The sequence below is a fragment of the Parus major genome, chromosome 7, assembly GCF_001522545.3.
Source record: "Parus major isolate Abel chromosome 7, Parus_major1.1, whole genome shotgun sequence".
Classification (NCBI taxonomy): domain Eukaryota; kingdom Metazoa; phylum Chordata; class Aves; order Passeriformes; family Paridae; genus Parus; species Parus major.
The window spans coordinates 29,415,495-29,438,766 of NC_031776.1; positions in this window are offsets into that span (position 1 = coordinate 29,415,495).

The window sequence follows — 23,272 nt, forward strand, 5'->3', positions numbered from 1 at the left end:
ACCACCCAGTGCCTGAGACCTTCTCGTACTGTGTGACCTCACTCTCCAGTCAAGAGGAGAAGGCAGGAGCCCTAAGACCTCATGCACAAGCTGTACACAGACACCAGGAAATGTAGCAGATCTCCCTTTGCACAAGAAGGAATGTTTAGTGTGTTCTCTCCCCAAGAGAACGCTGTAACCACTGGCTGTCAGAGGTATCCTCCCTCTTAGCCTTCCCTGCTGAAGCCACGTTGGTTTTCAGTGGAGAATTTTGTAGTGCTGAGGTGCTGATGAAGAGCAACCCTCTCCATCCGTGGTGAGCTCTCTAACCCTGAGGTGGGTAGGGGGAAGAAAGGGGCTTTCTGAGTCTGAGACAATGCCCTGATCCAGCCTTTGAAAATCCCACCCTGGGCTACTTTTGCTCACCCAGGCTTTCACCTTTCATCTGGGACCACAAATACTGCTTGAGATGAAAGACCTTGACATGTGGGCAAAACTGTGCACTAGGAAACTTCAGAACATCCCATTTGTTTCACAGGGGCCATCATGCTGCTATAAAACAGTAATAAAGTAAAACCTGGATCGATTATCTAAAGAAGAAAGATCTACTGTCTCTGAGATGTTATTAATCCCAGCTCATCTGGTCTAAATATATTTCAAACTGATTAATATTCTGAGCTGTAGCTGTAGGGGCATTCTGTACCCCTCTCAAGCTTTCCATTTATGAGCAGGCTAAATTTGCATCCACAGAGTGCATCTTAAAGGCAGGTGATTTTCCAGTGCTAACAACAATTTTGTACCTAGTTTGCATGCACAACAATGTACACAGCCCAGCCAATCAATCCTGATTACTGAGAAGCAGGAAAAGAGAAATCCACAGATAACATTTGAAACCACTTTCAGAAAAGAATCTTCAGGACTTCTTAATAAAATTTGCTTAAAAGGCATTATTTTCTCCTATGTAGGCTATGTATTAGCTAAATTTCCTATGTACATTTTCTATGTTGTTTTTTTGGTAGTGTCTGATGTGCAGGCATCCATCTACACACACACTGTTCTCTCTAGCACACATCCTGGGACGTGCAGGAGATCAGCAGGGTCCTCGTGTTGCTGATCACTCTCAGTGCATGTAAATGCAAATGTAGCAATGGCAATGAGACATCAGCTGCTTTTTCCATTGGAGGCTTTTTTCATCCATCTGTAGAGAGAAGGTTTTAGAAGTCAATAACCTTTTTGTTTTGGTTTTTTTTTTTAGCAAATAGTTCTGATCAAACAGTTGATGAGGTAAAGTAGAGCAAGATTTAGAAAATGTCTGGAAGGGAACTTAAGATATGGGCCCTTCATTCTTTTAGGCAAGGTAGATTTGGGGAAGAAGAATCAGTTTTTTGGGTTTTTTTCCTCATAGGTGGTCCTAAAGTCTCTCAATCCTTTGTGTCTTGTATCAAGCAAAGCTTCCCCCCTCCCCATTCTTGGAGTGGCATTGAGTGGAAGGGCTTATTTGAGGAATATGAATGTATATTTATCAATAATTACCATAACACATGATTTACTGCTTGCAGTATGGATTGATAAAAAGGTGATTTCTCTTTGTGGTGAAAAATAAACAAAAAGACACAAATCCTTGGGTTATGCTCCTTACAAATCAGCTTACACACTTGTCTTGGGACCCCTCTAACTCTGCTCTGCCATATTAATGATTATTTTTATGCATTCTAGTAAGAGGTCCCAAGGAACTTGATAGAAATATAAAGAAACAGTGGTCCTTGGGGATCTTGCTGTCTAAAGCTGGCTGTGAGTCTTAACTTTCCACTGGTCCAGAGTTGCATTCCAGAAAAAAAAAGAGAAAAAAGGCTTATAAATGATGCACAACAAATTTCATTTTGTGAAATGAAATGTGTTCCCTGTGATCTTTAAGAGATTTGAACCAAAACCATGTAATTCTTCTCATTTGAGGTGAAACCTCACTCTCCAAAAAGAACCTGGGCTGCTGAATAATTTGAGCTTGTGACTATACACTTGCAAATATGGGTTTTGGTAGGCCTGAGATTTTTGATTTTTATTTAATATCCCCATCTTGGAACAGAAAGCTTGTAATTTTTAAGATCAAAATTTTGTGATAGAGAAACTACATCTGTGAAATGCACAGGGTCAAAGCACTGCCTTGACCCTGAATTCTTTGATTCACAGTGGGATTCATAATGCTTCTGGTCCCTTGGGAGCAATATTTTAAATGTTTCCAAGTTGAATATACTCCAAAGTTGAAAAGTCTGATTCAAGTTTCCAGTAGAAAAGCTTTATTAAATTTGCAAATCTGAGCCTTCACTATGAAATATAATTTTTTTAGAACTAATTGTCCTTTTTCAACAGAAGTCGGTGTCATCATAAGGTTTTGACTGCTTGTAGTCACAACACTGTGAAAGGTGACAGACAGTACTGTGGGAAATTACTTCTTTTAGAAAGAAATAGCATTTAAATGGAGCAGAAACCATTCCAGCTTCATGAAAAAGTGCTTAGAATCTCTGAAAATAAAGCCATTTGGGTTTAGGTTCTTCATTATCTTCCTGGCTGCAGCATTAGAAAAATGACCAATGATTTCTAAAACACTGAGATTTTTATTCTGTTGTGGTCAATTATATTTCTTAGTCTTTCTTTTTTTTCTTTCCTTCTTTAATATTCAGAGTCATTTATCTCTGACTCATGCCCAAATCCCTCATTATTTCATTCCCTGGCTTACTTCCAGAACAGCATGGACTCACAAAACTTTGTGCTTCATGATGATACAGGGTAACTATTAAATTCCAGTGCCTGGTAAAATAGCAGCTCAGTAACAAAACTGCAATGTATTAATTTTATTTTTTTTTTGTGGCTCCCATGTTTGAAATACAGTATAAATATTTTTAATATAAGTAATTTTTCTGCTTTTTAAAATGTATTGCAATTTTTATTATACAGAGAAAGGTCTGAAATCCCCATTATTTGTCTGTTCTTTACATTCTTTAAGGAAAGGAAAATGACTCCTAGGAGTCTGTCATTTGACCATGGAAATATTCTCTTGTTTTATGTATAGTCAGGTGCTGCCTTCTGAACATTCCATTGCAAAGTATGTGGAATGCTGCATGGGGGGAAGTGAATTGCAAAAAACCCCACCCTTTTCTGTTGAAATTCTAGGCAATACTGAAATGCCATAAAACAGTTTGGGAAAGTTACTGTGCCTTGGAAAGCCTTGGGTCCTTATCCTAATTAAGCTGCATTTCCTCCAGAAGGAGGTACCAAGGTGTTTAATGACCCCTTAATTCTCCTGTGCTGAGCAGCCTCTGCTGTGCTGCCACACGACCTCTAAACCCAGATGAGTGTCTGAAAAGCTAAAAGGAATTACACATGTGGAAGGTAATGCATTAGAGACACCAGAAATTACAGTTCTGCTCCTCTTCAGGTTGTCTCTAACAAATGTGAGACCCTGCCATTGTTACCCTGTGGTAACAGAGGCAATACTGCATCACTGCCTGCTCTGGATTCTGGCAGCAGTCACTGGTGAAGCACTGAGATAAGTAATTATACTAATTGAGAGGGGAGCAAGGTCCTCCCCAACTCTGCACCTGAGAGACCCAAGTTTAATGCACCTAGCAGAAGGGTGACCTTTATTGTCTGCTTCAAGACACACTAAGAAAAGATATTTAAATTTGTGGCCTCGGAAGACCAAAATAAGCAGGAATTTCAGAAACTAGTTAGTGATGTGAGAGGATGGAAAATGTAATAGTAACCTGAAATAATTTATTCCCTGATACATACATGCAGACTGACAGGAACCCTGGCATTACAATTAGTAATGCTGAGGAAGTCTCTGACTTTTTCCAGTGGTGTTCTTCCTTTCATAATTGTCAGCTCAGGTGGGGCACTGATACATAGTGATGATAATGACAGTAACTTGTTCTTGAAATAAATTGAAAATGGCACTGCTAATAATGCCTGAACTGCTACAGCATCTCTGCAAATTGCAAGAATAGTTCAGCAGCATTGGAAGAAGATGTAAATTGAATGAGGTCCCATATATCTTAATATCAAAGGCATATGATATTTGTCTATTTTACTGATTGATGAATGTTAAAACCTTGGAGTTGGAAGAAAAATTGCCCCTTGGAGAAAGCTATAAAAAAACACAACTTAATCACTGGATCTAAGTGTGCTTTGCTGGCCCTGTAAACAGAGGGAAAATTCACTCAATTTCTACAAAAGCAACATAGGCCAATGAAAAATTGTCAGTGCTAAAGAGAGCAGTACTTTGGTTATGGATGCAGAAGAATTGAAAAATATTGGTTTATAGACAGGGCAATCAGTAAATTTAATAAGTTGCTCCTGTAGTTAGTCAAAGTAATTAACACAAGGGCATATAGGGCAACTTGAGCCAGCAGACTCTGGCACAGGAATAACTGACTGTAAGAGAGCCATTAGCTCATGATTAAGTAGTTTATCACCAGAAGTCAGCTTATGTAGTCATAAGTACTTATTTATAACTATTTCTGACTGGTACCAGGGTTACACAGGGCATTACATAGCCTGGGGAAATGGAATATACTCTGTTTCATATGGGAAGGCTTTCTGCTTTGCTTGTTCCAAGCCAACACAAAGTTTTCCTGTTCCTGATGAAATGGGGTGTGTTGCTAGCAAAAAGGAGAGATTGTCCTCTGGTGATCAGGATGGGAGGGCAACAAACTTCACAGGCAGCATTTTCATTTCTAGGTTTGTGTTTTTAGGGCTGATGTCAAGAGGACAAGACAGAAGACAAGAATGTGTTTACAGGTTGGTGTCTGGAAAAAGGTTCTGCATATTCTGAGAAAGAAAAGTTGCTTGGATAAGCATGTTTTACCATTAGAAATACAGTTGGTATATGGCAGAGATATAGCAAAGACGGTGTCTCCAGAGATGATGACATCAAAAACCCTTTAAAATGGGTTAGAGAAGTCTGAATGCAGTCTTTGAATGTAGAGAACATGTACTTAACTTCAGGAGTTTCACTGAACTGGAGTTGAGTAAGATCATACAGTATTTTGCCAGATGGGTTTGTGAAGAGAAGAACACAACTGGGATATATCAGCAGAATCCCTCTTTGTTAAATTTCAGTCTAACCTGTCATCCATTCTGCAAAGATGAAAAAAATGTTCTCTGATAAAATGAAGTTCACGGTGCCAACTCTCTCCTGGAAGGTGGAAAATTTGGGAGCAAAAGAAGATGTTACTAACAAATTAATAATGCTTCCTTGTCCCAATTTCCTTTCATGTCTTCTGAAAATGCCCACCTGTAACTTGAAAGTCTATAAATTCCACTGCAAGTGCAACCTTTACAATGGTTTTGACTTGAGTCTTAAATGCAAATAAGCTGCCAGCCAGTATTATTCAGAATTTCCCAGGTTGATGGGATTATTGTTGTTCTACTTGCTATTGTTATGGGGAAGGAAAGATATTCCTGAGAGAAGAGCTCATCCACAGAAACACACCTGATAACTCATCCCACTTCTTGTTCCTGTCCAATATAACAACTGTGAATTGTAATTTCCTCTGAATTTTACTGCTCAGATATCGCTGCTCAACCGAAATGAGTCCTATCAAAATGCAGTGGCTCAGTTGTACACTACAGCTGGGTGTGGATCATGGGAAGATTTGTATGGACCTACTTATAAATGGCCAGTCATTGTTAGAAAGACTTGAAAAAGAATGAGAGATGGGAAAGAGTGAAAACAGTAGGTAGCTCAAGATGAAATTGTAGAAAAAGTGGATGGAGGAAGCTAAAAATAAGAATAGAAGGTGGCTATAAGTATCTTGACTTTACTAAGTATTTGGCATTGGTAGATTTAATAAAAGAAAACTACATAAGAGGCCACATGGGGGCAGGGCTAAATCAAAGATCAATATCTCTGTGAATATTTGTAATATTTATGTTAAAATGGCCATTTCATGTGAATGGACCTCAGTGCTGCTGACTCTTGGTTCAAACAAGGGGTAAGTAAAGTTTTATGTGAACACAGAAGGATCACTGATGACATCTGAAATATCTGGCCTCTAATAATGAGCTTTATTTGATTAGAGTTCCTCTCTGTAAGTCCTACAGGGTTTTTTCAAAGCACCATGTGCTCTACTGACCAGTCTCTGTCTGGTGTAGGAAACACAGCTGCTATTTGTTTACCTACTGTTGGCTGATAAAAATGGCTGATTGATATCATCAAATTATCTTTTCATAGCCCAGTGGAAGTTCATGGCATACATGTCACCAAAAACTTTACTTTGATACGGTATGAGAGTAGTAAGAAAATATATAAATTGATGGCACATACATTAGGAATCACAGATTTGTGAAGTCCTAGAAATTGAGTCCTCACTATTGAAACAAGAGATATTTTCTCTCTTGGGAATTTTACTCTCTGTGGTGTTTAAAGAGAAGTTACAATCATTCAAGCTCGTAGGAAGTAAGGATTAATTCCCCAGATTTATTGTTGGGAGCACAGTGGATGTTATCCCTTAATGAAAAGAATACGCAACATGAAACTGATAATACTGTAGGTTTTCCATAATACAACAAGCAGACTAGATCCAGCCTCCTGAGGCTGTTTGGATTTTAAGGGATTTAAAATTTTGGCTAAGCAGGGATGTTCATGTTATGAGTCCTTTCTCTGAGTTGTTGTGTCTATAGCTTTTTTTTGTGCTTGATGTGCATTAACCTATAATAACTTGGGATCCATAAATTATAAGCCTGCGACAATTAAAAAAGTCACCACTGAAAAGTCATGGTTTAATTCATCAGTGTGTGGCTAATTCCTGATTCTGTCACTCCTCCTGAAGAGCTGCAAGTGAGAACTCACACTTGTAGATCGAGCACGTGCACAATGAAGAGTGCTGCTGCCTCAGCCAGCTCCATAAATTGTATTGCTTAATTGACAATGCTAATTCCAGAACTATTAAACTTTGAGAATCAGGAATCGGTGGGTCATTAATTTGAGATTGCTATAATCACAGGATGCACAAGTGTAGAATTTCACTGGTGAGGTCGAACAATTTATTTAATTTCCTAAAGGAAAACACGTCATAAGTGGGTATTGAACAAATAGTTATTAAGTGGAAATGTGTTTCTTTGCTTTCAGTCATATTTATTTACTTTTCAGAGTAAATACTTTCAATATTTAGTATTAGTATTAATAGTAGTAGTGTCAAACTACCTGAGAACTTTTTGAATTTTAAATAATCCTTATGAATTCCAGAAAATTTCTGTGGTTATTTCATCCCAGCGTGGTTTTCCCTATGGCTGTTTTAGCTCAAGCAACAAAAAAGGGAATCAAAATAATCAGCACTTCCTTGAAAATAGAACAAGACTGCTGGATCCAGTCAGTCAGTTTTGCATTCCCAAAAAACATCTAGGTCAGAGAAACTCAGCCCTTGTCCTTTTCTTATACAGGGATTCAATATTCCTTTTGGGTGAAAAAACCCCCGTGTGTCCATGCAGTAGAACTGAATCCAAGTCTCTATGGATATTTAATACCTGTCCTTACAGGTACTGTGCTCTCTTCCATGCAGGGATTTAGCATACAGCCACTACTTCATATGTGGCTCTCTGTACTGCATCCCTCGGGAGCGCAAGCAGTAATTTGGAGATACTTTGCTTTATTTCTGAAACTTTTTGTAATTTAAATCTCTTGCTTGGGTACTTGCAGCAAATCCCCATTTCAAGAGGCAAGCAAAACTTGGCCTTAGCATGCACTGACTGTGTGCATGAGGGAGCTGGAGCATCACTGCCTTTACTGGCTGGCTTTGCAATGCTCCAGGATTAGTTTTCAGAGCAGCCATCTCTGACCTCAGCTTCCCACTCCCTCCTTCTAATTAATTTGTCCAAACTGAGCTTGTGCCCTTTGCTGTGACAAGCAAGGAAGGGAGACAGTACAGGAGTTTGGTGTGGGAGTGTTCAGAGTTCTCAGTGGCTGGAGGTCTCTGATGGGTATGAGTGTTTTGTCTCTCCCTAGGAAGGCACTGCAATGTTCAGGTGGCCTTGCAGACTAAAGATGTCACAATTTATGGAAGCAGACCTGAGGCACACAAAAGTAGCAAGAATCAAACCCATCTGCAATAGATATTTAATTGCTTAGCCTCCTGTGGAAAATCCAGTACATGGCTGGATGGACAGGTATGTCTGTACCTCTTGAATCCTTAGGGATCTCTTTAATGCTCCTGTGGTTTGTTTTCAAAGAAATAACACACTTGTATAAGCCAGTTGAACATCTAATGTAGAGGTGTCCATTATTATTGCATCACACTGAATTTCCTGCTTTTTATCTAACCAGAAAAACAGAATAAAAATATGCACAAGTAAAGTCACTTTCGTTCGTTGTTCAGTCTCAGTCCTCAGTAGAGGAAACTCTCTATGCAGCTTGTGAAAAATTAGGCATAGTGGCAGCTGTGAACATCTAATTCTCCCTGCAGGGTGCTGGCAATGCACTCCAAAGTAATGGTTTTCACTAATTGCATACTGCACTGACCATGGAAGCCTTTCGCTATCCCATGGCAGAGCAGTAGGATTCCTATGACTTTTCCATTTAATTGAAAGTGAATAGAAGGGACTGTTACCATTGTCTTCTGAGACACAGTGAGGCTTCCACAAATTGCAGAATTTTAGACAAATGGTTAACAGTAATGGTTAACTACCCTTCACTTTCCTTTTGAAAAAAATGAACCCTTAACATAAAGCCCAAGAACTTTCAGTAGGCAGGATTCTCTGGAGGTGTGCCATGCTGCCACTTCTAAATTAAATGAAGAATGGGGTTGCTTTGCTGTGGCTCAAAATTAAAACTCAGGAAAAAGAGAGAACACAAACCACCAAATAAAAAAATTAGTAACTTCCTGGAAGTTATAGGGCATTTTTTCAGCTTTTTAATACAAATTTTTGAGTAGTGCTTTTGCAATCATCCAAACAAATGATTGTCTTAATGGACATAGTATCATTTAGGTTTTAAGTAGGTTTTCACCTTCATCAGTTAGTGCTTAATCTTCATACTACTGAATGAGCTTAGAGAAAAATAGGATTAAACTCTAATATGTAAAAGTAGTATTGATTAGACAAGAGATATCAAGTCTTCTGTTTAACAATATACTGCACACCTGTGTGTTATGTTGCACTGTGTAACATTATAAATCCTTGAGCAGTGTAAGAACAGAACAGATTGGAACAGAGCAGGTACTTTATAAAGAAGATTCTTTATCTGTCCCTCTCTCTTTGAAGCTTTGTGCAGTGGAGGCACTGGAACTCCAGCTGCCCTGCATCTCTTTGTGGCAGTGCATTGCTCCTGAAGTGACATTCTCTGAGTACAGAGAAAGTAAAACAAGGTGTGTAGAGGTTGCTTTAATTTACAAGCTTGTGGAGCTGAAGATTGTGTTTATTTTTCATCTGTACTGGACCAAAAAGAGATTTGCCAGAGAAGCCATTCAGTGATAGCAACAAGAAGGCAAAAGTGAATTCCACTGAGAAGAATCTAAGTAAGAAAGATGAGAGGGCTCCATCAAATGACAAGAGGAGCAAGAGATGAATAACTGAGAGGATAAGTTAATTTGTCAGGAAAGAAATGATGGTATTTGTTACATCTTTTTGAATATTTGAAATTCTGTCAGGTGGAAGGAGGACCTTTTTTTTTACTTGTTTTTGCTTCACAACTTTGGCCTGAATACTATTTCTAGTCACAGCTGTGGGACTTGCATACAATGCTGGTGTATGACTTTGACTGGGATTACTTTGACGACTTTTAGGCTTCTGCTTTTTTCATATTAGTCCCTCAAAATTAAAGGAGTTAAATACTTTGTACATGTGACCCTATGAGTTTGTTATCAACTCAATCTTTTTGAAAAAAATTCTGCCATTTACAAGGACAAGTAGAGTAACTTAAATGAAAGAATATTTGAAAAACCTTTAAGGGAATTACTTCTGTGTGGGAGAGATGTTTTCAGAAGCATTAAGACGAGTTAATTTTGATGAGAATGCCAAGGCTTTAATATGCTAGTTTATATGCTTGAGGCAGCCAGTAATCAAATGCCCAAGTACTGCATGTACTGACATTTACAAATCACAAACAGATTTATATATTGTGATTCCACAACTTTATCACAGGAAGATCAGACTCTGCTGTTTAAAACAGATGATAGAAGAAGAATTAAAGATCCACACTTATGAGAATGCAAGCATCTGTCTGGTGTTTGTTATATGGGACAGAAAGCAGGAGGAATGCATTTTAAATATCTGGAATAGCCTTGTGAGTAAGGTGCTAACTGAATAGTTACCCACAAGATTTATTCTGGGCAAGACACCTTGCCTCTCTGTATCCCTCCTCTCAAGGAATAATTATTCTTTCTACTATGCTCGTTGGTCTTGCCCATTTAGGCTGAGAGTTATGCTGTGTAAGAATTAGAGCTGCATCAGAATATTTTTCTTTTGAGGTGTTTGATTTCTTAAAACGTGTCTCCTACTGCCCCTCGAACACATCCCTGATTTTTTAAAAGTGAAAATATCTGGAAATGCAAGCACTTCCTGAAACTAAAAGTTTGGGTAATCTTTGTTTTGGGAAAGTATTTTCAGGGAAGAAGGTTTCTGAAGTTGTCTGATGTCATCTGGAGCAGTCTTGACGTTCTGAGCTAAGGCCTGCAGGACTTAGCTACTTTTTCTACTTTACCTGTAGGAAGTAGGAGAATGGCTCTGCAGGGAGTTAATCCTGGACTTCTTACAGCCCAGGCAATTGTCCTTACACTGGATTCCACGGAGTCTGGGATTTCTCTTTTCTATTTTAGTATATCAGTGATGCATATGGATATTCAAGAGCTCTGGGGTTCTTGTCTAATGCACTCAGGAAGCACTGTCACAGCTCTCAAAATACGGTGCTGACTCTTCCTTTCTTTGTTTTTTTTTGCAAATTTAGTAAATTTTTTGTAAATTTAGTTAAGAATTTAATCTCCTCTGAAATAACAAGCAGAACATAAACTAATATAATCCTAAAATAATGGATAATGTTTTTGAGTGGTTTAGTGTTGAGCAGTGTGTGGTGTAAATGTGGTAGCACAACCCGAGAGCTTTCTGTGTTGGCTTGGTTTTCTGGCTTGACCTTGGACCTGCCTTATCCCTCTGGACTGCCCCAGTGGTTGTGGGACTGAGACAGACCCTGATCAGTGCCTCTGGGCCACATCCAGACCCACACTTCATCTCAGTGTCCCTCCTGCTGCTCAGCCAGGTCCCTCTACCCCCTGCCCTGCTGCCCCCAGGTCCCACTCCCCGTCTGGTACCAGCCAACCACTGCTGCTCCAAGCCCAAACCCTGGTGCAGAAAGAGAAGTTTCATTCTTAACTTGTAAAATTGATGGGTGTAATATCTAAGCCAGGCACTTCTCCCTTGGCAGTATGATTTCTGGGTGTTCAACACAGTTAATGAAGTGAACACGTGAGTGAATAGTTGCAATAATGGGAATTCTCCAGTCACATTCAGGCATCATATCATACAGTCATGCCATTGCTCCAAATGCATTTGGCTTTAACTTTATTGATCTCATTACTTTTAGAAATGTTTCCAGCAGTTCATCATTGCCTTAGTTCAGGTTTTTGTAGGAAATGATTATTGTTCATTTATGAACAATAATCACTAATTATAAAAATAACCACTAATTATAAAATCTACAGCATTTAAAATTCTTTAACATTTTCCTAGCAATGGAAGAAACTAGGCTTTTCATATAAGCAATGTTTTTTTGTGGATTTTGCTTCACCAGGTATTGACTTAGTCCTCTCCATTTTTTTTTTTTTGAAAAAAAAAATAAATTCAGTGTATTCTGAAAGATTCTTTCTCCTGAGAGTTGCAAAATACTTATTTGAAATGAAAAACCAAAATTCTCTCCATACTTCTGGCTGATGGGACAATCAGCAGTCATAAATAAATAAATAAATAAACAAACAACAATAATAACAATAATAATAATAATTATTCATATACTAGATAGTAGATTTCCTCTCTTAAAAACAATTATAGCATTTCAATGTAAGATTATTGACACATCACACTTGCTATTATTTAACCAGTGCAGAATAGACACAGGAGGTGGACAGGAACATAAAAACAAAGCTGTTCCTTTGCTTCAGAGAGAGTGAGTAAGCTTTGCATGCTACACTAGTTTTAGTTCTGCTGCACCTAAAGTTTTCTAATTTACAGTTCTCCAGAAAGACTCTCAGAGAAAAAAAGCATCCCTCAGGTTCAATTTTCCATTCTTCCTCCTGAAGCGTTACCTGTTCATGTATTGCAAGCTGCCTCTTGTCAGAGCACAGCCCACTTTCACTGTGGGTTACATGATAAAATGTGTTAGAATAATTCTCTGCATCCACTGCACCTTTTATCAGCAGCTAGAAAGTCATTCCTGTAGCAGGAGGAGTGGGAGGGAGAGGGTTCCCATGGAACTGATTGAAGGATCTAATGCACAGCTAATTTATTTTGTGGACATGATGTCAGTCATGTCATTGTGTGCTTTTTCCTGTACAGAACACACACCTGCATTTGTGTAAATGGCCATAACTTGTGAAAAGCTTCCACATTTTCTACCTCATCCTTAAGTTTTCCTTTCAGGGTTAGAAAAATGCTGAACAACACGCTACTGTCCAGTTGGAAATCAACTTCAGGTCTGAGATATCCTCCTGACTTTTGTAAACATTAAAAATGTGGGTATTTCAGGGGAACAGGTTTTTACTGCTCTATGAGATCTAACTTTACAGATCTCAGGAGGAAACCCAGGAAGCAGCTCCCCACATTCACTGAACATTTTTCTTTTTCCTCCCATTCCCTTTCTGAGGATAACTTCTGACTTTATGTCCAACTTTATGCCCAGTTCCTGTGTTTGAAGCACAGACAGCAGGGTATGACATGCACAGGTATTGACTTGGCTGAACAGATTCCACATGGAAGCAGACAGGTCATCTCTCCATTATAATTAGCTTTCCCACCCCTCATCATGGTTTTATTTTCAATGACTAATTGTTTGGAGGTGGTCTATCTTGAGGGTCTGGGTATGGCTAAAATTTGAGGTACAAAGAATTTGTGAACAACAAACCCTGAGCAGAAATGAAAATTCACTGTAACTATGCCCAGAAACTATGTAGTCTGACATGGTTGGATCTACGCACATTTGTATGAGAAGGAAAAAAAAAAAGACAAAAAGAGAAAAACTTTCTGTGTGAGAAAGGAAGAAAACATAGGATTAAAATAATGTACATCATTGCCAAAACAATCTCCTCTGCCTTGGCCCAGAGAAAATTTTCAGGTAGGTTAGATACAGAGAGGGATCTGGAAGGAAAATGTCTGTGGAGTAGGAAGGAGTTGTATCTCATGTGTTGACTGCTTTTATCTAAAATTAGAATTATATCCATTGTCTCAGTTTTACTCCCACTGACCTACTTACATCTGTGTTACCTATAGACAGGGCACCTCAACTCTGTCCTCCCCAAACTGAGAAGTGGATGAGCTGTAGCTTCTCTTGTCTCATCAGCCTGGGAAGGAGCCTTAAATTGTTCAGAATCTATGCATTAATCATAGGGCATTTGAAGCTCTCCCAGAGTTGTCAGTGTGATTAAGAATGCTAATGCTTCTCTGGTTATTTTAATCTCATGTTGCTTAAGCAGCACACTGTTAAAAGCTGCAAAAAAAGAGGAGGCAAAGTGAGGAGGAGCTCACCACTGCCTGGACACAGAGGTGTCTGGAGAATTAGGGACTATATATACTATTAAAATGGGAAAAGGTGACGTACAGAGAAACAAAAGCAGGAAAGGTACGGATGGCAATCAGAAAGCAACCCTTGAGGGGAAATCTGCTTGCTTTGGTACAATCCCTGCAGGGAATTTGTGCCCTGGTGGGAGGTCATGGTCTGTAGCTGTCAGAATCATGGTGGTGAAGGTGCTCAGGCTATTTGGTGTCAAATCCCAAACTTGTCACAGCCTTCTTGAGTGACATAAGTCATGTCAGCTTGATGTGGGGACAAGAAGCTCACACATCACTGCACAAATACTGAATCAGCTTGTCACCCAAGTTATTTAAAAGCAAGCAAAAGGTGAGCTCAAACTTCTAGTTCTGCTTAAAAAGAGCCTGGTAGGTGCTGGTGCAGCCAGGTCTGCCCTGGTGATCACCTTTACTCTGCTGTCCCCAAAGATGGGACAGGTATTTGGAACATGTCTGCGACCAGCAGCACCTCCCATTTTTCCATCCTTCCCTAAACTGGAGCAGGCTGTATACAGCTCTTGGAGAGAGACAGGCTGTCCAGCAGAGGATTTCTAGTGCCTGAACAACAGTTCTTTTTGTTTCCCTGCACTGCCATCAGTATAAATTACAGAATTGTTAACAACAATGGCCCTGAAGGGTGGTTCTCCTGGTCAGGAGCAGCTGTTTGCAAAGTCTGGTACTTAATGTGCTTGTTGGTCTGTGCAGTGAGCCAGCCTTTGATGTTTGTAGCTGTAAATACAAGGAAGGCAAAAAAAGGAGAAAGATCTCTTTAATTCCAGTGTTATCAGCTTCAGGGCTTGCATGAGCTGTACATGATCCAGAGTTTGTTCTTGTCTCCTTTTGTATAGAAACAGGAACCACTGCAGGCCAGGCTCAGGCTCTGGGGCCCTTGCAGGCTGTGAGCAGTGAGGTTCTGGGAGCTGCTTGCTGCAAGGTAAGGGCTTTTCAGCTGTCCCCAGTTCCTTCCATGTGTGCAGGACAGCCATGAAATAACCAAGAGAGAGGATGGCTGTGGATAAATTAACTGCACCAGAAATCAGAGTCCCAGGAATCCCAGCAGCCCTCCTCAGCAAGGGCACTGCTAATGTAACTCTAATGCATTTGGTCAGGGCTTGGATTGCCCTGTTCTAGTTTAAATTGGAGCACAAGTCACATGTGAAGATAGGAGCTATCCATATGAAATTTTGTTTCTAGTTTTATATGGTGAACATGATTTCTTTGTGCTGTTTGCACAACTTCCAGCACACCAGAGCTCTCCAAATCCCCAGCTCACTCCAACCATTGATGAGAGTCTGAATGTGTATCCCAAGTTCTGGACACGCTGTATCCACTGTGGTGGTTTACATTCCAGTCTGGAGAATCTGGTCATATCTTCTTTGGAACAAATTGTGGGTGAATTGAAATAACTGCTTCCAGCAGCATTTCCTGGAAAAGTGCTTACAGTGACACCAGAGCTAATAGCAGAGGGCTTAGCTGATTCCTGCCCTTGACACGGTATTTTATTTGCACTAAAAGCACAGATCCTGTGATAGCCTAACACTGGGTCAGCTGTGCTGATGTCAATGTAAGCCCTAAGATTTATGCCTCACATTTACTCAGCAGAGAAGCTTTGATTGTTTAAGACATGGCCTTTTCCCAGCTGTTTGTTTTTCCAAGTGCAGAGTCAGGCCAGGCTCCTGCAGCTGAGGCAGTGTCTGTGGCAGCAGGGCCATCTGTGAGGGCTGCACCCAGCCCTCCACCTGCATCCCACTTCCCACCTGCATCCCACTTCCCACCTGCATCCCACTTCCCTGTGTTTGCACTTTCAGCCCCTGACCCCTCAGGTCTGCTGGCTCCTGGTGGCAGGAAAGCTGCTCTGCCTCTGCACAGCTCACCCCTCTTAGTGCCACTTACTGCCAGATCCTTCATGAGAGAACAGCCTCACAGCGCCCAAACTACTCCTAAATATTAAGAGGACACACATGTCAGTCCTTTGGGATCTGCTGGATCTCCCACTGTTGAAACATGGATTGTCTGTCAGCACTTGATCACGGTGTCTCTCCAAGTGGATGCTCTCTGCCTTGGACACCACTGCTTTGGTGAGGCTGTGCACAGTGTGTATTGCAGCTCTTAAGAAATGTCAGGCTAAAAACATTCATGCTGCTTTTGGAAGGGAAAAAAACCCAAACAACTGTGAAAGTTTTAAGGGAAAAGAAATTCAGGAAAGCTCTTGCACCTGAATAGCCACTTCTATCCAGCTTAAAAAAATGCCAGTGTTGATGTAGTGCCCAGGATAAGGCAAAATTAAAGCTTTCATTTAATGCTTTTGCCAAGAAAACGTGTGATCATTGAGATCTGAAAGGCAAGATGAGCCTTTGTGAAATGACAAGTAATGGGCTTCAAAAGTTCCTAGACATGCTGTGGACAATAGTCAACATCATATTTTTGCTGTTTTTGTGGTTTTGTCTTTTTGAGAAGAAAAAGGAACAGGGGAAGCAATCTAGGAGACTGCAAAGGAAATAATTGTGTTCAGCAGACCTATTTGATATGTGTGTCAGAAAGGCTCCAGGAAATGAAGTTTTTGTTAAGCATTGCTTCCCATCCAGTCCCCTTCTGGCTGGGGAGCCCTGACTGTGAAGTACAACTGTTGTCCTGCTGGGATAAAAGTCAACCATGTCTCTTCTTTCAGTGTCAGATGTAACCTCATACCAGGCAGCAGCTCTGAAGCTGGGCAATCAAAGTAAGACTCCTTTTCAAATCTGAAAACTCAATCTCCAAAATATCAGCTTTCTTTAAAGCCATGTTTTCCATCAGCTGTAACACTGCCATTCCAATTCACATACATTCTCTGGACACATGGAAAGCAGAAGAGGGAAGGAAACACAAGGAGCAAAGTAAAGCTGAGCACATCTCTTCTATTTTCTCTCTGGCAGTGCAGAAGGGACTCTGTTCATGAGGACACAAATAGGTCCCACAACAACAGTAAAAGAGCTCTCAAAGGAATTTATGAATGTAACTGTTTTATAGTAAACATTTCTTTTCTTTAGCTCTGGCTACACAACAAATGATAACATGAAATCAAACATGACACCCTACCTGCAGGACTTGACTCTGACAGATGGAGCTGTGTTTAAATAGCGCCATGTTGCCAGTTCCAATAAAGCAAAATACACAAAAGTTAAAAGCCAATGGGAGAACTAAAATGTTCGGTTCTTGGAAGTAGACCAGAAAAAGTGGGAGCAAAGAGGATACAGGAAAAAACTCTTACATGGAGATCAAAGGAAAAAACTGGTCACCAGAGTAGAAAACCAGAAGGACTGATAAATGTATTTCTGAAGTACTGGAACTTGGTATTATCAAAGAAAGCTCAAATATTTCAAGAAAAGCATGGTCAAGGTGCAGATGTATTTAGATTGCTTTATGGGTAAATATGGCATTTCCAAGATTCTATTTAACTTTGAACAGGAGTTTTACAGGAAATTACATCTTTTTTGGTGAAGTGTGAGATCACCTTCTGGTGTCCATCAACACAGTTCCACTGAAGTCATAATATAAATTGCCAATTATATTCAGTGAGGATCTCAAAATCTCTAGCAAGTCTGATAACCCTGAAAGTAGCTTTGAGTCTCCTGTGTTAATGGTGAATTTAAATAATTAAGAACTTCCACAAGTTTAGTCATAAGCCAGTTTTGGAAATATGAATTGCTCAGACTTCACAACTTCTGCCTTTGATACAGTATTTACTGTCCTGCTTAAGGTAACAGCTTCCAGTTCTTGGCAATTAATATGAGAATTTCAGCTTCTGTTAAACTCTTGGGTTTGTGAAGAAACTTGCAAGCACCTTGAAGATGAAAAAAAATAAAATCAGAAGGCAAAGAGTAAAAAATTACATTTTTTAATTGAAATCTCATAGTTCTGAAGCTTCCAACTTAGGATTGCTAAATTCTTTGGGCTGGAAACCCTGGGACATTGCTCAGGGTAGCTGAGTGCTTGTTCAACAAGAGTAGCCAAAGCTCTTCCCCTAAGGGTATTAAAAGCCAAATACAAACTGTCTACAGACTGCTAATTGCATAATTTTCTTCCCCAATTGCGTGAAATTAAGTGAAATCAATTCCAAGCACTGAGAAAACAGAGCAAACAACTTCTGCCCTTCACCTGCTGTGAGAGTTCAATTTAAACTTAAGCACACAAGCAAATCTTTGTATCCTCACACGTGGTTGGTATGATGATTGATGTTGTTTATGACATGATGCTGCTGAGTGCACAACCATGAGGCAGAGATTGTTATCCCATAGATTGGATGCATGTGAGGAGCCTCTTGTGTCCAGCCCCAGGGACAGCCAGAACCCCTCAAGGCAAATTGCCTTGGAAAATTGGCATCATGTGGAGGGTGGGGTGGAGCAGGTGGCCAAGGCTCGTTACAGGAAGGGAGATTTGGAGGAAGGAGTGCAGGGTAAAAGAGTGGGTTTAGAGCAATAGTATTTGAGGTATAGTAGAGCTGTACTGTTTTCCATGAACTGTGGGTGATTTTGCAATAATTCCTGCTGATCAGGATGCTGCTTGTTGAGCTGCCTGCTGCAAGGTGAGGGATGTGCCTTCTGCTGGATGTCACAAGCTGCTGTGGAGGTACCTTGTCCATTTGTAAAATGTCTGTCTTGGTGTTTATTTCTATTTCTGGAGCTCAGAAGTGGAATAAAGTAGGTTGTGTGTTAGTGATTGAACAGTGAGAGCATGCAGAGCCTCTCTAAGGAGAGCCAAATGCCCTAAAGTGAGGACAAATGAGATAACAAAGCTTAACTTGCTGGGACTAAAGGATTTAGTAGGGGTGTTAGAACCGCTGAGTACTGCATAATGCATCAATAAATTGTGAGACCTAGGGGCTGAAGGGCTTCTGGGCTGTACCATGGGGGTCTGGATTCAGTACAGTTTATCTTTGGTCCCCATCTAAACAAGTGGGTATGGGGAATTTGTGAATTGTTGAGACTTTTGAATTGATGGTTTTGAGACAGAGCTTCAGCATGGGTTCCCCTCTCTTTTCTTGAATCTGTCTCTCTCTCCCCTGTTGCCCTGAGCAGCAGTCCAAATGGTAGTTCGCACATCAAGTGTTGTGCAATCACTTGTAATCTAGAGGTAGAGCAAGGAAATAAGTGGAGTAAGGGGGGCTGATTTTTATCAGTTGACCTGTAGAAATACCACTTAAACTCTTCTGCTGACTAGTGTGTAGCAGGCTTCATTGTATGCAGTCCAGTGTCTTCCTTGTGTCAGTGGTTGTTGGTTTTGCCTTGCCTTAATTTGCATTTTTTTTGTTATTATTTTTTGCAATTAAAAGTATTGGAGGAGCTGATGTCTCTGCAGGTACAATAGTACTTTTTAACACAGTTAGCTAACTTTAAAAAGAATAAAAAAGCTATTTTCATGTTAATGGCATTCTAGAGAGATAAGGAGGAACACAATTTTACTGTAACCATTTAGCAGAAACCAGTATAAAATGCACTGTATGATCTTCTAGCCACATCTTGTTAAAAGCTGGCATAGAACCATCATCTTGAAGGCCTCTGTTGTAGTGGTTCATATATTACAGCTGCTTGTTATTAAACTTGATTTTTCTTTCTGAATTATTACATTGATTCATTTGTTTCTCTCACCTCAATAGCAAAACTAATAAAACTATTTCCTTGGACAAAATAAAAGATATTGCACCTTTTAAATTACCTATGACTTTATGTTTTCCCACAGGAATTCTTGCTACTATTTGTACAAACTATAAAATAATTGAGGCCAGGCATCTGCCTTTCCCTCTCCCCAAACAGCTATTTCTGTTTTGGTTTAACTAAAGACTTATGCTATAACTGAATCTTCCACAATTTATTGCAATAGAAATTGCTAATACTGAAAGCTGCTGTTACTGGTAGTTGCAAGCGCAGGAGCTGTATTGTACCAAATACTGAAGTGCTAGTGAAGAAATAACAAGTAACTTGGATTTCTGTGACTTTCTGGCAACTTCAGAATTGACTTGAACACTATTTCTTCTCTATTACTTCCATCTAGGAATGCTGTTACTATATTCTGATCTTTATTAAATTTTTATCTCCTTTTGATGAAAGTATTTTCTAATTTCTGCTGTGTCTTTTTCTTCTCAGTGTGCTTAGTTAAAGGCTGTGCATATGACCTATATAGTAATGAACTCAGGAGATACAGTCTCTATTAGTAGATTAAAATCTGCCTTTAGGTAATGTTTTTTTTCTTAGGGGATCCTCTATCAGCTCCTCTTATTGCTGTTTTTCCTGTGGGTCTGTTTTGCAGCTATCCTTTGGATGCACTGAAGTGCCATAAGTATTTTTTAAAGCTGTGGGGCTCCATTTGTAGAATTGCATCCCTGTGCTGAGTTTTCCCTTTGGTCCTCTTTGCTTTGTGTGGCCTGTAGACATTTCCCTTGGCACAGAGGGATGGCTGCTGGGCTGCTCTCTGACATGGCAGGGGAGCTGCTCTCCATTAGGTGCCAAATTTGGATTAAAAGGCTCAATCCTGCAGATTTGAGTCTTTTATTAAAGAAAAAACCACCCACCTACTTTGGTATCTCAAAAAACATGGTTCAAGTGTTTCAGTTTTGCAGGGAGCTTATTTCAAACCTGTCTGCTCAGTCCCAGCTGAGCACCTGATTGTGAACAACTGCACTGGAAGTTGAATTTTGGAGCTGAGTGCTTTCTCTTATTTTTCCCCCTTTGAGCTGTCATGGGTCTAATTACAACCTCTGTCCACATGTCCGTGGGCAGGTTTGCTGGGCACAGATTGATGTTTGCTCTCCCTGGCAGGACAGATTGGGAAAGGCACCTGCAGGGGAGTATTGATCTCCAGGCCTTGCCTGTTGCTCATCCCTGCTCTGGGTAGAATTTCAGCTTCCGATTACTGCACTTCATATTTTTATTCTTTGGGGACATATAGCAACTGAAGGAAGGAAAATAGAGGATTTTGTGAACTAAATGGTCTTCACTCACTGACAAAGTGCTGGGGATGTGGCTAAAGTGTGTGCTATCTGTGCTCAGCTCCCCAGCTCTGCTGGTGGGGATTCCTGCTGCTCCTTGTACAAACCCCTCGAGCCTGTGCTGCTGCTGCTTCCTCTGAGCTTGCTGGTATCTGCTGGCAAATTGTGTCTGTTGCTCAGTAAGCTAAGCACTTTCTTCCAGGATTTTTTTGAACTTAAAACTTGGTCTTTATTGAAAGTCAGCTCTAACTCCTTGGTTGCAGCCTACCTTTCTCTGTTGCCTCAGTGCAAGGAAGCAGAGCAGATGTGATTTCTTTCAGTTTATTTCCCTTTATTCTAATTCACTCTCCTTAAAAGCAAGTTTGCTATGATAATGGCCATCAGCACTTTCTGGCCTGGAAGATATAGTATTTATTACATAAATAATCATAATCAGTGCGAGAAATCTGTCCATTTAAAGCTTTTAACATCAGTTTGATATTCTGGTATTTCCTAAGCAGTCAAGATTTGCATTTGTAAATAGCAGTTATGGAATAAATTCAAATAGGAAAATTTGGTATGACTGTTTTTGCCCTCACTTGTGCAGGTTAAGTCAATACACTTGATGGTTTATTCAGACTTAATAAACTTGAACCATAAGTAACTGCAGGAAGACTTCTGGAGCAGTCTGATATGAGTAAGGGATGTCAATGGAATCAAGGTACATTGGGAAAAATTTCTGGTACTTAGAGTAAATTTTTAAAACTGAACTTCACCTGTTAATTTGGAATTAGCTAAAAGAATCTGTGTATTTATGATGGTATCTAAAGGTACTCTCTGGCAAGGAGAACCTTGTAGACCACTAGAGCAATTGCTCAGGACAAAAATCTCAGCTCAAACAGAACAGTCTTGTCTAAGAATTAAGGTTTTCTGTCTGGGAGGAATTTTTGGTCAGAGCAGTGTAGGTAATAGAGTTTTTATGGTCTCCTCACTTTTAATTATGGGTTCTCGAATTTGTTCAGGCTGTGTTAACTAATTAATTCTTTGCCTTGTCAGTGAAATCAAACAAACCTTTAGGATAACTTAAGTCATGCTGAATGCTGTCCTTGAAGTTAGCACTGGTGAAACTGTTCAGGTCTTGAACATCTCTTCAGTATGAGGAGAGGGCTGGAATGGATTCACCTCTTTGTATAACCTGGCACGAGCAGTCTCTTCTGTTGTATATCTTCTAGGCTTAATTCTTTACAAAAAGACTAGGAATATTTTTAAAACCTGAAAACTGCAATTGTCCTTTTCCTCTTTTGTGCTTCACTCAGCCTGGGTGCAACACAAAGAACTCTGTTGTGCCTGGGCTGGGAGCAGGAGTTTTGTGGCAATTTAACTGGTGCTCTCTGCCTTTGTATCCCTGAGCTCTTCAGCAATCTCATGGCTTCAAGCAGACATTTCTTATCACTGCTCTTGATAGACACCTTTCTTCTCTGAAGGTGTTTCACAACATGCAAAGCTCTGCCTACTAGGAGTTCTCTCTGATGTGTGAATAGGCTGATTGTACTGTGTTCCAATTAAAAAAAAAAAAAAGGTTAATTTTACAAAATGTCTTCTCCCTACCTGCCACATCCAGAACAGAGAAACATGCAGTGTTTCTTGCAGGGAAGCTATGAATCCAGTTTGAAAGCAGTCAGAAGGCACAATTGCTCTGCTGCCCAGAGGCTGATAGATAAGCACCAACTCTGCTGAAGCAGGTGTCTTCAGGTGTTTGTGAGCTGGCAGCTTTTCTTTTGTCCTGTCAGAAAAGAAAGATGAAAAACAAATTTCTTTGGTTTGAGCTCTCAAGAGAAAAGATGCTCCTAAACAGAAGGGAGTACTTACTATCTCCTGCACAGAAGTTGCCCTAGTTCACACTGATTTATGCAGATTTGTGGGAAAATCCAAGTCAGTCCCTCAGTTTTCCTCATCAATAAGGAAAGAAAATTGTAAACAAATATATTCCAAAAAGGAAGATAAAAAAATTCTGCTCTTAGTAAAGCTGAGAACTGACAAAATCAAGGTTATGTTGTTGCACAAGCTGACAAGCAAATTTGGACTACAAAGAACAGTAGTGATTCTTGAGAAAAGGAGGGATGGTGGGAGCTTATCTAAACTTGGTGTGAAATGAAGGCAATGTTTAAAAAACCCACTCTGTGCCCTGGAACTGTAAGAGTTCAGCCCTTAGTTGGATACATAAACTTCACACAGCTCTGCAGTCCCCCTCCCAGGTACTGTGCTGATCCTGCTGCCTCCTACCCCAGCAATCACAGCTCTTCAAGGGATAAAGGCAAATGTCAAATAATGCATTCTTCTGAATATTTATGATTTGCTTGCTAGTTAATCTTGCACATCACTGCAATTCTCCTGAGTTGTTTCCAGCAGTGGATATGGGGAAGGTTTTTTTTCCATGCCTGTTTCCATGATGTAACTTCACAACTGGGTGCAGCTGCCTGTTGCATCCTTTACTTCACAAACTTACTTTTGAGGTTATCTTTGCTGGAATCTGATGATCCCCCCGACACTGATTTCAGATGAAAAAACAGAAGACATCTTCTAGAAATA